Source organism: Lynx rufus, unplaced genomic scaffold (genome assembly GCF_022079265.1).
Source record: "Lynx rufus isolate CCGP_SWC_20201006 ecotype Redwood Valley unplaced genomic scaffold, mLynRuf1.p SCAF_18, whole genome shotgun sequence".
Taxonomy (NCBI): Eukaryota; Metazoa; Chordata; class Mammalia; order Carnivora; family Felidae; genus Lynx; species Lynx rufus.
The window spans coordinates 11,705,483-11,720,020 of NW_025814832.1; positions in this window are offsets into that span (position 1 = coordinate 11,705,483).

A 14,538-nucleotide genomic window follows, 5' to 3' on the forward strand; every position below is an offset into this window, starting at 1 on the left:
ACTCTTTGGCTGCATCCTGGTCCTTGCAAATGGCATTGTATCCTTCTTTGTTCCTGGCCAAGTCATCTTGTATCAGTCATGTGTTGCAAATTGGTTGTGTCCTCAGAACTAGCACTCAGGTCAAGCAGGGCCAGAGCAATGGCTAGGATTAGGATTAGGATGTGGAAAATGGTAAAGGCCTGTCTGCTGGCAGTGCAAAAACCTACACAGAGGGCTCAGTTGAGATGGAGTTTCCAGATGTCCATCAGGGTTTGGTTTGGGTGAAGGGCCAGGCTGTGGTTTAAGGTAAAGTTTTCACCCAGAATCATACTCTTTGGTTCCATCGTGGTCTTTGCAAATGATACCATTTCCTCTTATGAACCTGGCTGAGCAATCTTGGGTCAGTCATGTGTTCCACATCTGTTTTTTCCTCAGACCAAGCATTCAGGCCCATGTAGGGCCAGGGCCATGGCTAGGATTATGGTTAGGGTGAGGAAAATGGTAAAGGATTATCTGCTGACAGTGCAAAGATGTACACAGAGGGCTCAGCTGATGGTTACTTTCAGTGTGAGGGTCAGCCTTGGGGTCTGCTTCAGGGGAAGTCTAATGGCGTGGGTTAGGTTTAGGTTTTCACTCAATGTCATACTCTCTGGTTCCATCCTGATCTTTGCAACTGGCACCATTTCTTCTTATGGATCTGGCTGAGCCATCTTGAATCAGTCATTTGTCCCAAATCCATTGTTTCCTTCTTCCTGTGTCTTGGATAGGGACAGAGCTTGGCTAGGGTTAGGGTTGGGGCCTGGGAGATAGGAGGGCCTATCCACCAGCAGTGTCCAGTCCTCCCCAGAGAGCTCAGCTGAGGGCAACACTAAGGGTTAGGGTGAAGCTTAGTTTTTGGCCTCAGGAACTAGGCAGGGTGTGTGGCTTAGGGTCAGGTTTTTGCACAAAATCGTACTTCCTAGCTCCATCCTTATGACAAATGGCACAGTTTCCCACTGTGTGCCTGGTTACATCAACTTCAATCAGTCTTGCATCCCAAATACATTGTTTTCTGAGGCTTGAAATGTAGGCCTGGGAGGACCACATCCATGGGAAGGGTTAGGGTTAAGGCCCATGAGACAGTAAGGGCCCGATCCACCAGCAGGACACAATGCCCTCTCTGGGGAGGTCATTTGAGGGTGAGGGTTAGGCTGAGGGTCAGCCATAGTGTCAGAGTGCAGGGGCTTGGCTGATGGTGTGAAGTCCAGTTAGATTTCTTTACTATACTCATAATAGGGAATAAACTTCACCTGCTGACAGTGCCCTAAAGAGTACACAGAAATGAGAACAAGTAACCATAGAAGGAGTGCTCTCCAACATTTTCCTTTAAAAAAATCATAACAGAGTGGCTGCACTAGTTTGCATTCTGACCAGCAGTGCAAGCGTGTTCCTTTTTTTCCATATCTTCAGCAACAACTGTTGTTTCTTGTGTTAATTTTAGTCATTCTAACAGGTGTGAGGTGGTATCTCATCATGGTTTTGCTTTGCATTCCCTAATGATGAGTGATGTTGAGCATCTTTTCATGTGTCTGTTTTTTTGGAAAAGTGTCTATTCATGCCTTCTATCCATTTCATAAGTGGGATGTTTGAATTTGGGGTGTTGATTTTGATTAGTCGTTTCTAGATTTTGGATCCTAACCCTTTATCAAATATGTCACTTGCAAGTATCTTCTCCCATTCCGTAGGATGCTTTTAATTTTGTTGATGTTTACTTCACTGTGCAGATACTTTTTATCTTGATGAGAATATTACTCAGCCATCAAAAATAATGGCGTTTTGCCATTTTGCAACTATGTGGATGGAACTAGAATGTATTATGCCAAGCGAAATGAGTCCATCTGAGAAAGACAAATATACAATTTCACTCATATGTGGAATTTAACATATGGGAAGGTGGCGAAGAGAAGAAACAGAGACTTTTAATGATAGAGAACAAACTGAGGGTTGATGGAAGGAGGTGTGTGAGAGATGGGCTAGATGGGTGATGGGGATTAAGGAGGGCACTTGTGATGAGCACTAGGTGTTATATGGAAGTGATGAATCACTGAATTCTGCTTCTGAAACCAATATGTTAACTAATTAAAATTTAAATTAAACAAAGAAAAAAAATCTTAACAGCCCACTTACTTGGTCATGGTCCATTAAAGGGTTTTGACAACAGTATGAGACGCTCTCTCTGACACCATCATTTTAAATGGCTGTATTATGTCCTGCTACCAGAGGAAACAGATCCTCTCCATCTGAGAAGGAGGTATCCCATTCAGGGCTCTTAGAGTCAAAGCAGAGATGACACGTGTCTATGTGAATTCTTTGTGCAGATCTCTAATCACTGTCTTTGGTTTCTAGAAGCAGACTCCTCCCCCCTGGAATCAAAGGTGATGGCAGCTGAAATCACAGCAATAATCATGCTCCAGTAAAAGAGCTGAGATCCCTCTCACTACTGAAAAATGACTGCCTTTATCTCTAATGCACAACGTGGCCTCTAGTTTCAGGAGTTTGGTGAAATATTTTTACTGGTTTGGTGGATGAGAAATGACACCAAATCCATTGTCCTATTTTCACTTTTCTAATGATGAGTGAGGCTGGATGCTCATCACTTACAGCCATTTCCAAAATGTAGCCACAGTTCTCAGTTCTGGGGTGATCCTGCTGAACACACTCTCCTGGACTTCCCCAGGGGATGCAGACTGTGATCCATGTCCAGTCAGTAAACTTCACTCCACTAAGTGAGCCACTAAGCTGTTGGTGACTGGCTTCTAACTAACAGAACACAGTCAGAGTGATGGGAGGTCAGTTTCAAGGTTTCATGACACAAATTCTTCACTTTCTCCATCTCTCTCTACATCTCTCCACTCCTCTTTCACCCCCCCATTCTGTCCCTTCTCTCTCTCTCTCTCTCTCTCTCTCCTCTCTCTCTCTCTCTCACTCTCTCTCTCTCTCTCCCCACTCTCTGTCCTCATGTCCTCCCTCTGTCTCTCCTCTACCCCTGGGAATCAAGCATTTAAGTTAGGGGCTACCATATGAAAACTCTATATAGGACAAAGACAAAGAAGTTACCAGGTCAAAAGATTGAAATAGGCTCTCAGTTCAAACTGAATTCTGACATTGCCCATGTGAGTGAACTTGGGAGTAAAGTATCACCCCATTAAGTCTCAATTGAGATCACAGCCCTGGCTTCATAGAGACTTTGAAGCAGTGTCACCCAGCTATGTTGTGCCTGGATTCCTCTCCCACAAAAATTGTGAGCTATTAAATATTTGTAGTTTTATAATTCAAGGTATGTGGATAATGCTGTCAGAGAGGAATGGATAACTAACAGTCTACTAGTCCCAACATCTGGTCTATCCTCTGCTTCCTCTCTGCCTCTCCCCTCCCAGGATCCCACCACTACATTTTTTCACCTTTCTAATGTTTTCTGGGCAAACTCAATTCTGTCTACTATTCTCTGAACCAGAAATATCTTCTCCCTGACACACTGCAGACATGTACAGGTGGTTCTCTTTTGTCATTCTGGCCCCAGGAAATGTCACCTCAGTGAGGCCTCTTATATCCTCCAGTGACTCCCCAGCCTATCCTCACAGCACACTCGTTCTTTTCACTATTACAGTTCTTGCCTCTCCCCCCCCCCACATTTCTTGTCTTTCATACCTTTGTTCATCACCCCTCCATACTGTGAAGTCCTGGCAGGCAGGGACCATTTTGTCACTGTAAGCCTTGCACTTAGGCCCACCAGATACCCTAGCACAAGGTGAGTGCTTGGAGCAGTTACTGAATGAATAAATAGAAGGACCGTGGAACACTCCATTTAGATTTTGATCAGCTTATCCTGTGGTGATAACTGCTAGTAATAGGACATTCATGTTGTATCTGAGGCAGGGGAAATCCAGAATGACCACTGCATGACCTTTCCCTGGTTCAGTTCCTCCAGCAAAACTCAGTGGGCCACACTGACACAGGAGGCTGCCTGTTCCCTGGTGCCCAGCACTCGCACTGGAGTCACAGACATGAAGACCATCAAACACAATCAGGACCTTTATGTGGCTGATATGAAAGCAGTGGCCTGTTAAAGTCCCAGGATAAAGCTCAGGACCTACAGGCTCCTGATTCTGTCATTCTCCTTTCTCTGTCCATCCCCAGTGTATATTTTTCGCTCATGAGGCATCCTCATGTGAGCCAGGAAAATGACGCCCCCCCCATTTCCTTTTGTTTTTTTGTTTTTGTTTTTTTTTTTTGGTTGTTAAATAGGACTTTTTTTTTTAATTTGCTTTTTAATTTACATCCCAGTTAGTTAGCATATAATGCAATAATGATTTCAGGGGTAAAATCTAGTGATTCATCCCCTACTTATAGACCTAGTGCTCATCACAATGAGTGTCCTTTTTAAAATATTTTTTAACGTTTAGTCATTTTTGAGAGATGGAGAGAGACAGAGAATGAGTGGGGGAGGGGCAGAAAGAGAGGGAGACACAGAATCTGCAGCAGGCTCCAAGCTCTGAGCTATCAGCACAGAGCCTGATATGAGGTTTGAACCTACGGACCGCAAGATCATAACCTGAGCTGAAGTCAGACACTTAACCGACTGAGCCACCCAGGCGCCCCATCAACAAGTGTCCTCCTTAGTGCTCCTTGCCCATTTAGCTTATCCCCCCACCCACAACCCTTCCAGCAACCCTGTTTGTTCTCTATATTTAAGAGTCTCTTGTGTTTTGTCCCCCTCCTGTTTTTATATTGTTTTTGCTTCCCTTCCCTTATCTGTTTTGTATCTTAAATTCTATATATAAGTGAGGTCATATGATAATTGTCTTTCCTGACTGACTGATTTCCCTTAGCATAATACATTCTAGTTCCATCCATGTTGTTTCAGATGGCAAGATTTCATTCTTTTTGATTGCTGAGTAATACGCCATTGTAGATATATACCACATCTTCTTTATCCATTCATCAGTTGATGGACATTTGGGCTCTTTCCATACTTAGGCTATTATTGATAGCACTGCTATAAACTTTGGGGTGCATATGCCCCTTTAAAACAGCATACCTTTATCCTTTGGATAAATACCTAATAGTGCAATAGTGCAATTGCTGGGTTGTAAGGTAGTTCTATTTTTTAATTTTTTTTTTAATTTTTTTTTCAACATTTTTTATTTATTTTTGGGACAGAGAGAGACAGAGCATGAACGGGGGAGGGGCAGAGAGAGAGGGAGACACAGAATCGGAAACAGGCTCCAGGCTCTGAGCCGTCAGCCCAGAGCCTGACGCGGGGCTCGAACTCACGGACCGCGAGATTGTGACCTGGCTGAAGTCGGACGCTTAACCGACTGCGCCACCCAGGCGCCCCTATTTTTTAATTTTTTAAGGAACATCCACAGTGTTTTCCAGAGTGACTGCACCAGTTTGCATTCCCAACAGCAGTGCAAAAGGGTTCCTCTTTCTCCACATCCTCATCAACATCTGTCATTGCCCGAGTAGTTAATTTCAGCCATTCTGACAGGTGTGAGGTGGTATCTCATTGTAGTTTTGATTTGTATTTCCCTGATGATAAGTGATGTTGAGCATTTTTTCATGTGTTGGCTGGCCATCTGGATGTCTTCTTTGGAGAAGTGTCTGTTCATGTCTTTTGCCTATTTATTCACTGGATTTTTTGTTTTTTGGGTGTTGAGTTTGATAAGTTCTTTGTGGATTTTGGATTCTAACCCTTTATCTGATATGTATTTTGCAAATATCTTCTCCCATTCCATTGGTTGACTTTTAGTTTTGCTGATTGTTTCCTTCACTGTGCAGAAACTTTTTATTTTGACCCGGTCCCAATAGTTCATTTTTGCTTTTGTTTCCCTTGCCTACGTAGACATGTTGAGTAAGAAGTTGCTGCGGCCAAGGTCAAAGAGATTTTTTTCTTGCTTTCTCCTCTATTATTTTGATGGCTTCCTGTCTTCTGTTTAGGTCTTTCAACCATTTTGAGGTTTTTTTTTGTGTGTGTATGGTGTAAGAAAGTGGTCCAGGTTCATTTTTCTGCATGTTGTTGTCCAGTTTTCCCAACACCAATAGCTGAAAAGGCTGTCTTTATTCTATTGGATAGTCTTTCCTGCTTTGTCAAAGATTAGTTGGCCACATGTTTGTGGGTTTATTCCTGGGTTCTCTATTCTGTTCCATTGATCTGTGTGTCTGTTTTTGTGCCAGTACCATACTGTCTTGATGATCCAGCTTTGTAATACATCTTGAAGTCCAGAGTTGTGATGCCTCAGCTTTAGTTTTCTTTTTCAGGATTGCTTTGGCTATTTGGGGTCTTTTGTGGTTCCATATAAATTTTAGGATTGTTTGTTCTAGCTCTGTGAAGAATGCTGGTGTTATTTTGATACGGATTGCATTGAATATGTAGATTGTTTTGGGTACTATCAACATTTTAACAAAATTTGTTCTTCCAATCCATGAGCGTGGAATATTTTTCCATTTTTTTTGTGTATTCTTCAATTTTTTTCATGAGCTTTCTATAGTTTTCAGTGTATATGTTTTTCATCTCTTTGGTTAGGTTTATTCCTAGGTATTTTATGGTTTTATGTGCAATTGTAAATGGGATCAGTTCCTTGATTTATCTTTCTGCTGCTTCATTATTGATCATAGAAATTCCACTGATTTCTGTGCATTGATTTCATATCCTGAGACTTTGCTGAATTCATGGATCAGCTCTAGCAGTTTTTTTTTGTGAAATCTTTTGAGTTTTCCATACAGTGTCATGTCATCTGTGAAGAGTGAAAGTTTGACTTCCTTCCTGCCAATTTGGATGCCTTTTATTTCTTTGTGTTGTGTGATTGCTGAGCCTAGGCCTTCCAATACCATGTTGAATAACAGTGGTGAGAGTGGACATCCCTGTCGTGTTCCTGACCTTAGGGGGAAATCTCTCAGTTTTTTCCTGACCCCCCGTTTCCAAATGAAGACCCTCAGGGTCCAACAAGGACTGGTATTGTACTTAAACTCCAGACTTAGTGTACAGTGCTCTGACATGTCCTTCCCTATCCCAAGTCCTCACCATCCCAAGTCACCAAGCCTCTCTAGGCTCTAAAAAGCTTCCAGCAAGTATAAAGCATTGCTCTAATATCTCAGAACATAGTGAGTCATTGATAAAGAGTCAAGGCCAATTGACACTTTATGGTTATATGGAACTATGGAGAAACCCACTGGTAACACAACCTTATACAGGACAACACTGAAGCCTTTTCTTCTGTAGCTATTGTATAAAATAAGGGAGTTAGCTCATCATATCTTGGTGCCCACAGAGTTGGGACTGCAATACCCTAGTCTTTTCCTCTGAAGACTGGGCAAAGGATGGCCTGGGTCTAGCAGAAACCTATGAACTTCAGGAATCTCTTGGCCATCTTCGGGCCTTTAAGCATGCAACTATGAAAATGGGTGTTGCTGCCCCATGGAAGAGCTCTCTCTAACCTCTTTCTTTTTTCTCTCTTGTCACTTCCCAGTGTCCGCTCTTTCTTGCACATGATTTCAGTATGTGTGTGCCAGTGCATATGTGGGAATTTGGATAGTAAAATGACCCCAAATGGAGAGCAAGTAGGCATGATTCTTCCCAGAATATTAGAGTCTCTCATTTCTAAAGCAAATATGATGGGAGGGGTTTGAACCATGGCCTAAAAAGGCAGAGCTGAGACTTATCCACTGGACTCTTCCTACCTCCTGTGACCTGGGCTAGTCCTATTCTCTTGATCAGATTAGTCACCCCATTGTACAATGAGAGTTTGGATACATAAATATACAAGCAAGTTCTCAAGAGGATGTGATGTTAGGTTCCACTAACACTGGATGGGGTGTCAAGTGGGGAGTGCTCAGCCACACCCATATACTTTATGCAGGTATAAAGGATACCGGTTTACTTTAGACAAGCATAAAAAACTCATAAAACAGGAAAATGTTTGGAGGCAATGAAGAAAAATCAGATCTGTGTCCACCACCAGGATATGCAAGACATCACTAACCCAACAGTGAATGAATGTGCTCCCTGCCTTATGAGGCATGATAATGTAGCAAAAACTGCTCAAGAAGGAGGTCTGAAGCAATAACCCCACCCCACTACCACCTACTGTGCCCAGTAGAGAGGGCTTGGATATCAATCAGGCAGAAGCACTATATCTCAGAATCATACAGTCTGCTTCCACACCTGCCCTTGCTGCTAAGCATACAGAGATCTGGCCTTCAGAAGGATGTAGATCTCCAAAGTCACGCAGTGATCCAATGGTAAAGTTCTTGCTTTGGTTAGTGTTATATTTGGCACCATGTCAAAGGAATAGTGGCACAAACAGGATACAGATGTTTTTTCTTTTACATATAAATAAAACCTGGACATGGCTAGTCTATAACTGATTATGGATTGCCCACCATAGGAGATAACATCATTGGTCTCCCTGCTCTAATATCTTAGTATATGTTTTCCCTTTCAAAAACTTAAAAAAGCCGAGTCTATACTTAATGCACTATGGTGTGGATAGAACATCAAGTCATTTACATACAAATTAATTGGTCCTGAAAAAATTTCATTAAGTATAAAATAAATGCAGATAAACTAGAACTGATACACTGAGCTATATTTTTAAAAAATTGATCAAGTAATTAAAATGTTTTATTGTTTTTTCCCTGAAAAACACTTTATCCACAAACATTCTATGTTAGTATATTTATTTCAATGTTTATTAAGCACAGAACCAAAACAAAATTTTTCGTGTGTATGATCAATGTTCTCTAAGATAAAATGTCTGAGTCAGGACAGCAGGGTCAAAATGGAGGTGTAAAAAAAGCAAGACCAAATTATCTGCTCATTTTTTTTCTATTTGTTTTCCCAAATTTTTATTTAAATTCTCATTAGTTAGCATTCAGAGTAATATTGGTTTCAGGATAAGAAATCAGCGATTTATCACTTACATACAACACCCAGTGCTTATAACAAGTGCCCTCCTCAATACCCATCACCCATCTAGCCCAGAAAAATAAGTCAATGAATTGATCCCATTTATAATTGCACCAAAAACCATAAGATACCTAGAAATCAACCTAACCAAAGAGGTCTAAGATCTGTACTCTGAAAACTTATGAAGGAAATGTAAGTGACCAAAGAAATGGGAAAACATTCCATGCTCATGGATTGGAAGTACAAACATTGTTAAAATGTCTGTACTACCCAAAGCAACCTACCCGTTTAATGCAATCCCTATCAAAAATACCACCATCATCTTTCACAGAGGTAGAATAAACAATCCTAAAATTTCTATAGAATCACAAAAGACCCCAAATAGCCAAGGTAATCCTGAAAAAGAAAAGCAAAGGTGGAGGCATCATGGTTGAACATATTCCAAAGAGCACTTTAAAAAAAATGCCTAATGATTTATTCTGAGCAACTCACTTATTCCAAGAATGCTTCTTTTTTTTATTTTATTTTATTTATTTTTGAGACAGAGAAAGACAGAGCATGAACAGGGGAGGGTCAGAGAGAGAGGGAGACACAGAATCCGAAACAGGCTCCAGGCTCCGAGCAGTCAGCACGGAGCCCAATGCGGGGCTCGAACTCACGGACCGCGAGATCATGACCTGAGCCGAAGTCGGACGCTTAACCGACTGAGCCACCCAGGCGCCCCCAAGAATGCTTGTTTTTATTTTGTCTTTATGCTTATATTTTAGCAGTAGTGGAATAAAATCAAATGTTTTCTACTAAAATATTTAGAATAAATAAAGAAAAAATATGAGAGCAGAATGTGTTATCATGAAGTTTCAATGTTTCTTTATGACATTCTAATCAGAAGTGTTTCAAAATATTCAATCTCATCATTCCAAGGTGCTATTTAGCAGAATTTGACAAAATCCACCAACCACGAATGACAGACTGAATTTAGATATTTCTGTGTTTGTGAAAGATATCAGTTACCTGTTTGGAGATCACACAGAATTACTCAAAGCTCAACAGCTGGAAGGCTTCCCGCTTTAGTCAAAAGTGTTATAATGTCCATATAGCCAAAGACATAAAAACAAAGAGTGATGTGTCCCTATGTTAATACAATCCAAAGAAATGTATCATGCTGTAATCAGGTTAGATTTTAAATAAAGTAGGGAATATAGAAACCAAAGGCACTTCAATGCAGGTGGTTCTGGAAAGAGCCTGCATTACTTAAGGAGCAAGAAGAGATTGAGATCAGGGGCCAGAATCAGGAGTGACTGGTCTGTCCTCAGACAGTGACAAGAAACTCTAGGTGTGCTCCATTCTGGTGGTATGCTATCACACAGCAATTAGTTTTTGGATGTTGGGGAAGTAAGGTTGTCCTGTTACTGAGAATTCAGTGCTTGCCAGGAGTGTGTTGGCCCAGATGGTTGCTACCTACTCTCTACAAACCTCCTGGAATTCCTGAGCTTCCTACATTCTGAGATACTAACAGTTTGTCCATGCAAAGTCCATACTTTGAAGAGGTGAGGATACAAAAAATAAACTCAATAACCAAAAGACCAGAGCCCATTTCCACAGCCTTGGGTGTCAACCAGGAACCAGACAAGAGCTCCCAAATCACCACTACTCTATCACTGAGGGAAGAGAATGGAAAATAGTGATAGGCCTTTTGCACACAGGGCTCCTAAGGGTAGATAGTGGATGTTCCCCTTAGACCTGGCCCACTGATGTTAGTGATGACACCAACCTTGCCTAGGGAAAAGTGCTAGTGACTTCATTTGAATCTTTATACTATTTTCATTTCAGATGAAGAAATTTGGCCCTCAGTGCATCCCTTCAGTTTCCCTTGCTCTTTCATGAATGAGGATTTCATTATGGGGCATTCACAGACATAATCTGGGAGCATTTTATGATTTTAATCAAGGAATTGTGACTAGTTCTCAGTAATGTGGGATAGGCTGGGTAACAGGAGTCCAAGGAACTCTTCTGCAAGACCCACCTTAGCAAAAGGAGTCACCAGGACATTTGAAACTGTTCAGTACTGGAGGTTTGCATGCTCACAAGGGCAGATGATGTTGGGAAGGACTTGATCTCGTTTCTGGAGCAAGGGCCTAGGCCAAATTCAGGAGCTACAGGGCTGTCACTCAGACAGCACCCAGTAATTCCTGGGGAGCCTTCACTCACACTGTGTGTCATCACATAACAATTAATTTCTGATATCAAAAAGTAAAGGTTTCCCTCCTGCCAGTAAGAACTGTGTTTCTCTTGGCATGGGACCATTGCCCTGCTCTCTGTCCATACCTTTCAGGAAATCCTGAGACACTCAGGGTTCGTGCATGTAAAGTCCATTCACTGAGCAGTTGAGGGCACAAAAATACTCAAAGACTAAAATACCAGAGCCCGATTCTGCAGACTTGCTAGGATCAAGATCCTACCTTGTAAGTCACAACTGTGTCTTTCCACAGAGAGGCAGCACTTGGGCACTGGTGATGGCTTGGCACATTCCAGACCTTCTTGAAGTTGGGGTGCATAACTTTTGCCTACAACTCCCTGGTACAGCTAGTGGATGTTCCACTTCCCTTTAGGCGACAGGTCTTTCTTACTCCTTGGACACCAAACTTGCCCAGGCAATTGCTCTCGTAACATTATCTACAGCTTCATTATATTATCATCTGAAATGAAGAACTTTAGCCCTGGGTGTATCTTTTTCATTCTCTTACACTTGCCCTAACTGTGTGTGCACTGTGAGACATTCAATACCAGAGTCTGGCAGCCTTTTCTCCAATTTTAATTGTGGAGTCATGCCAAGCTCCCATAAATTTGGAATAGCTTGAGGAACAGGTGCCCCTGGAGTGTCTGACAGATCTAACTTGGGAACAGGAGGTTTTGGGGACTTGATTGTGTTACACACAAGAGGATTGGTTGCTTGTGGGTTGGGGCAGGTGATACTGGAGACAGTTGGTCTCACTTCTGTGGCAAAAGCTGATGGAGATGTGGACTTCAGGGCTACAGTCAGAAGTGAAAAAAAAAGTCACACAGATAGGTCTGATTAATTCCCATTGAGTATTGTATACATGAAGGTTGTTTTCTACCCCCACAATAAATAATTTCTGATATCAAGGGAAAAAATGTTGCCCTTCTAAAAACTTGGGGCATTGAAGTCTTATGTTTGTGCAGTTACTATTACTGTGCTCTCTGCCCCCAACATTGACTGCCTAAGCATCCTGCTTTCTGAGACTCTAAGTGTTTCTGCATGCCCAGTCCATTTCCCCAGCAGGTGAAGGTAGAAAACTCAAAAACTGAAAAAATAAGAGCCCAGTCCCACAGACTGGGGCATTAGCCTGTATTGAGACTTTTCCCTCCGATCACCACTACTTTTGCCCACTGGAAACAGGAGCCATAGGGCATTGGAAAGTGTTCAGCACAAGAGGTTTTCCTGTGGACAAAAGGGCAGTGTTGAAAACAGCCTGCCTTATTTCTAGCGCAAAGTAAATATATCAGTGGTAAGGAGTCAGGGGCAATGCAGCTGTCACCTAGCGAGCAATCTCCCAGCAATTGGCAGCAAGATCCTACTCCCTTCCTGTGCCAACCTGGACAAATCAGTTTCTTATATCACTGAGGATACACTGTCACCTTCTTACTGAGCATATGGTGCTTGGCAAGCTGTGGTGGCATGAGAATGGTCACCCTGCTAAGACCTTACCTGCCTGAAATGCCTGCATTCCTAGAAGCTGAAGTTTTGCCCATGCTCATTGCAATCCTTGAGCTTATTCAACAAAGAAAATGATGGATTGGAGTTTACAAGACCAGCGTCCAGTTCAACACACTTAAGTGTTAGCTGAGAGCCAACACCACCATCACCGAATTACCACTGCCATTATCCATTGAAGGAAAGGGCTGGACAAAAAGGTGAGGGCAAAAAGACTCCTTGCCCTATCTGAGGTAAGAATGCACAGATCTTGCAGACAGGGCTCTCAGGTTTAGCAGATGGATGATTCCCATTTACCCAACACATATGTGTTTGTTCATTCAGAAAACAGTGAACTTGCCAGGAGATTGTGCTATTTGCTTATTCCTAGAATTATCCCATTCTCATCTGAAATGAAGATTTTGACTTTCTGTGTATCCACCCCATCCCTTTGCTCACTTTTTTTAAAGTTTTTTTTAACATTTATTTATTTTTGAGACAGAGACAGAGACCTGAGCTGAAGTCGGACGCTTAACCGACTGGGCCACCCAGGCGCCCCACTTTATACCATTTTTATGTGAAAGGAAGACATTTGGTCCTCAGTGCATCCCTTCAGATTCCCTTGCTCTTTAATGAATGAAGATTTCATTAGGGGACATTCACAGACATAATCTGGGAGCATTTCTGATTTTAATCATGGAGTTTTGACTAGTTTCCAGTAATCTGGGATAGGCTGGGCAACAGGAGTCCATGAAACTCTGCTGCAAGACAAACCTTGGCAAAAGGAGTCACCAGGACATTTGAAACTGTTCAGCACAAGAGGTTTGCCTGTGCACAGAGGCAGATGATGTTGGGAAGGATCTGATCTCATTTCCAGAGCAAGGACTAGGGTCAAATTCAGGAGGCATGAGGCATGAGGCTGATAGCATTGATTTCTGCTCTGATTTTTATTTCCTATCTTCCGCTGGTTTGGGGTTTTATTTGCTGCCCTTTTTCCAACTTTAAGAGGTTAGGTTAGGTTGTGTACCTGACACCTTTCTTCCTTCTTTAGGAAGACCTGGATTCCTATATACTTCCCTCTTATGACCACCTTTGCTGTGTCCCAGTGGTTTGGGGCTGTGGTATTATTTTCATTGGCTTCCATGTACTTTTTAATTTCCTAACTTCTTGGTTAGACCATTCATTCTTTAATAAGATGTCCTTTAGTCTCCAAGTATTTGTTATCTTTCCAAATTTTTTCTTGTGATTGATTCCAAGTTTCATAGCATTGTGGTCTGAAAATATGCATGGTATCATCTCGATCTTTTTGTACTTGTTAAGGGCTGATTTGTGTTCCAGTATGTGATCCATTCTGTAGAATGTTCCATGTGCACTGGAGAAGAATGTGTATTCTGTCGCTTTAGGATGAAATGTTCTGTAGATATCTGTTAGCCCCATCTGGTCCAGTGTGTTATTCAAAGCCATTGTTTCCTTGTTGATTTTCTGTTTAGATGATCTGTCTACTGTTGTAAGTGGAGTGTTGAAGTCCCCTACTATTATGGTATTATCATCAATGAATTTCTTTATGTTTGTGATTAATTGATTTATATATTTGGGTGCTATCACGTTTGGAGCATAATGTTTACAATTGTTAGATCTTCTTGCTGGATAAGCCCCTTAATTATGATATAATGTCCTTCTTCATCTCTTGTTACAGTTTTTGTTTTAAAATCTAGATTGTCCGATATAAGTATGGCTACTCTGGCTTTCTTTTGGTGACCATTAGAATGATAGATGGTTATCCATACCCCTATTTTCAATCTGAAGGTGTCTTTAGAAAATTAGTCTCTTGTAAACAGCATATAGATGGGTCTTTATTTCTTATCCATTGTGTTACTCTATGTCTTTTGATTGGAGTGTT